A 4448-nucleotide genomic window follows, 5' to 3' on the forward strand; every position below is an offset into this window, starting at 1 on the left:
ATAAAACAGGACTGTCATATCCTGCCAAGACAGGGTAAGATAGTTTTGAAAAGTTGCTTGCCTTTGAAAATGGTATGTCAGTTATGTTAGGCCTTAGCCAAAGTTGGTTGCTTCAACGCTGCAAACGTGACTTTGGGTGATTGCCCAGTAGCCAGTTGTCTCTGTGATTTGTTGCATGTTTTGGAAGTTGTTTTACTGAACTTCCTAATTACCCAGGTAACATTATTTCCCTTCTCAGACCTTCGATGGGGTTGAAGACTATATAAATGTAGTTACTTTTTTCTCATGACTTGGCCAAATTATTTATTATACAAGACGTAAGCTAGTTAGAATAGGATATTTGTACTTATTGTATATAATTTCATAGTAGGTTTAGAACTCTCTTACTTAAACAAAAGGTGGAGGTGTTGCGGGAGGTCCTTCCGCTCCTTCAGCCAATAGCCGCTGAGATACCAGCCCATTGGGGCGTGGTCTCTCTTCAAAAAAGCAGCCACTTCCCTCTCCTCTCTCTCTTGTTTCCTGCTCCACTTCTGGCGACTAGACTCCTTCCTGATTGCACAGAGGGCTGTTGTCTGGGACGGTGGTCTGTAAGTTTTTTCCCCCTTTAAATAAATACCACCCTATTCATCACAGTTCCAAACTGGTGTGGGATTGTTTGACTTACACCTTCACTGTGCTGTCAGCACTAGGGAGCCAGAGACAGGGGCAGGAACCAGAGATCTCTGCTGGTCCAGGCATGCATCTGGGACCTCTGAGAGAGCAGGCCTGAGGTAGGACCTCTGCAGGCCTGGGTGTGATACTGGGACTTCTGAAGGTGTAGGCCTGATCCAGGTCCTCTGTGGGTTTGGGCACACTCAAATCTGGGACCTCTGAGGGAATTGATCAGAGCCAGAGTCCTTTACATGACCAACCCCAAGCCAGGGACCTCTGTAGGAGCCGGTCCAGACCAGGTTTTACAGAAACAGGTCTGAGCCAACAACCTAGGCCAGAGCAGGCCTGAGACAGCAAAATCCACAGGAATGGAGCAAAGCCCAGGAGCACTGAGCGACCTTCAGGAGCACCAAGTGACCAACGGGGTAACTAGAACTGTGGCACTGACTGTACTACAAGGAACAACCATCTGAGCCTTGGATTCACTGGCACCTAGAAGATAAATCACCAGAATCACAGACGGCCCCAACCACACCAATTAGAGGAAAAGATGGGTAGACAAGGTAAGAACACATGCAACACCACAAAGAGCAACCTGACACCAGTAAAATCTAGAGACCCTACAACAGCAAGACTTGAACAACCAAATATAGATGAAGCAGAAGAAAATTACCTAAAAAATAACTTCAGGGGGGCTGGAGAGATGGCTCAGAGGTTAAGAGCATTGACTGTTCTTCCAGGGGTCCTGAGTTCAATTCCCAGCAACCATATGGTGGCTCACAACCATCTGTAATGGGGTCTGGTGCCCTCTTCTGCCTGTAGACATACATGGAAGGAATGCTGTATACATAATAAATAAATATTTAAAAAAATAACTTCAGGAGAAGTTTCGAAACTCTTAAAGAGGAAATGAGATTTTCCCCCAAAGAAATGGAGGAAAAGACAAACAAAAAATTGGAAGATATCAGCAAATCCCTTAAAACCAAGAAAAAGCAATCAAACATATGAAAGAAAGTATTCAAGACTTGAAAAATAAAATAGAGGCAATAAAGAAAACACAAGCCGAGGGAATTGTAGAAATAGAAATTATGAGAAAACAATTAGGAATTACAAATGCAAGCATGAACAGCAGAATACAAGAGATGGAAGAGAGAATCTCAAGTGCTGAAGATACAATAGAGGAAATAGACTCATCAGTTAAAGAAAACATTAAATGGCCGGGTGCTGGTGGCGCACACCTTTAATCCCAGCACTTGGGAGGCAGAGGCAGGCGGATCTCTGTGAGTTCGAGACCAGCCTGGTCTACAGAGCTAGTTCCCGGACAGGCTCCAAAGCCACAGAGAAACCCTGTCTCGAAAAACCAAAAAAGAAAGAAAGAAAGAAAGAAAGAAAGAAAGCACTAAATCTAACAAAAGCTTAACCCAAAATATGCAGAAAATATGGGACACCATGAAAAGGCAAAATCTAAGAATAATAGGTATAGAAGAAGGAGCAGAAGTTCAACTCAAAAGCATACAAAATATATTTAACAAAATCATAGAATAAAACTTTCCAAACCTAAAGAAACATATGCCTATGAAGATACAAGAAGCTTACAGAACACCAAGAGGACTGGATTTAAAAAAAAAAAAAGTCCCCTTGCCACATAATAATCAAAACACTAAACATACAAAATAAAGAAAGAATATTAAAAGCTGCAAAGAAAAAAGGCCAAGAACCATATAAAAAGGCAGACCTATCAGAGTTACACCTGACTTCTCATTGGAGACAATGAAAGCCAGAAGGTGGTGGTCAAGCATTATGCAGACATTAAGAGAACACGGATGCCAATTAGCAAAACATTCAATCACCATCAAAGGACAAAACAAGATATTCCATGGCAAAACCAGATTTAACCAATACCTAGCTACAAACCAAGCCCTACACAAAATATTAGAAGGAAAACTCCAACCCAAGGAAGTTGGCTACACCAACAAAAACACAGACAATTGATGGCCGCATAGCAGCAAATTCCAAAGGAAAAAGCACACAAACTAACATCACCAACAACAAAAGCTAAATTAACAGGAGATAGCAATCACTGGTCATTAATGTCCCTTAATATAAATGGACCTAACTCACCTATAAAATGACACAGGCTAACAGATTGGATATGAACACAGAATCCATCCATCTTCTGCATACAAGTAACACACCTCAACCTCAAAGACAGACATCGCCTCAGAGTAAAGGGTTAGGAAAAAAATTTCCAGTCAAATGGACCTAAGAAACAAGCTAGTGTAGCTATCCTAATATCTAACAAAATAGACTTCAAAGTAAAATAAATCAAAAGAGATAAAGAAGGACATCTCATATTAGTCACAGGAAATTTCAATACTGAACATCTATGCCCCAAATACAAGGGCACCCTCATATGTAAAAGAAACACTTCTAGTCGGGCGGTGGTGGCTCACGCCTTTAATCCCAGCACTCGGGAGGCATAGGCAGGTGGATCCTTGTGAGTTCGAGGCCAGCCTGGTTTACAAAAGCTAGTCCAGGACAGGCTTGATAGCTATTGGACAAGTCAGTAAGATAGAAAATTAACAGAGAAATAAGAGAACTAACAGATGTTATGATTCAAATGCACATCTATAGAATAATCCATCCAAATATAAAACAATACACCTTCTCAGCACCTCATAGAACCTTCTCAAAAACCGACCACATACTTGGTAACGAAACAAACCTCAATAAATACAAAAAAATAGAAAAACCAAATATATTGTATCTGATCACCATGGCTTAAAACTAGAATTCAACAGCAATACTAATTCAGAAAGCCTGCAAACACATAGAAATTAAACAATGTTCACCTGAATCATCAACAGGTCAAGGAAGAAATAAAGGGAGAAATGAAAAACTTCCTAAAATTCAATGAAAATGACCACACAGCATACCAAAATTTGTGGGACACAATGAAAGCAGTGTTAAGAGGAAACTTCATAACACTAAATGCCTACATAAAGAAGCTGGAAAAAATCACACACTAGTGAATTAACAGAACATTTGAAAACTTTAGAACAAAAAGAAACAAACTCACCAAAGAGAACTAGATGGCAGGAAATAATCAAATTGAGAGCTGAAATCAACAAAATGGAAACAAAGAAAACAATACAAAGAATCAATGAGACAAAGAGTTGGTTCTTTGAGAAAATCAACAAAATAGACAAACCTTTATTCAAACTAACCAAAAAGCATATAGAGAATATCCAAATTAACAAAATCAGAAATGAAAAAGGGGACATAACAACAGACATGGAGGAAACACAGAGAATCATCAGGTCATATTTCTAAAACCTGTACTCCACAAAATTGAAAAACTAAAAGGAAATGATAACTTTCTGGATAAATATCACTTACCAAAATTAAATCAAGACCAGATAAGCAAATTAAACAAATCTGTAACTACTGAAGAAAGAGAAACAGTCATCAAAAGTCTCCCAACCAAAAAACTCAAAGACCAGATGGTTTCAGCTCAGAATTCTACAAGATGTTCAAAGAAGAACTAATACCAATACTCCCCAAATTATTCATTGGAGACTGTTAAATGTTATAATTGTTTGTTCATTGTATCTCATTTCAGACTACAAAAAAAAAAAAAATAAGTGTCACCGGGCGGTGGTGGCGCATGCCTTTAATCCCAGCACTTGGGAGGCAGAGGCAGGCAGATCTCCGTGAGTTCGAGGCCAGCCTGGTCTACAAAGGGAGTTCCAGGACAGGCTCCAAAGCTACAGAGAAACCCTGTCTCGAAAAACCAA

This window comes from Alexandromys fortis, unplaced genomic scaffold (assembly GCF_014885135.2).
Source record: "Alexandromys fortis isolate MF-2015 unplaced genomic scaffold, M_Fortis_MF-2015_v1.1 scaffold_302, whole genome shotgun sequence".
NCBI classification, from domain to species: Eukaryota; Metazoa; Chordata; class Mammalia; order Rodentia; family Cricetidae; genus Alexandromys; species Alexandromys fortis.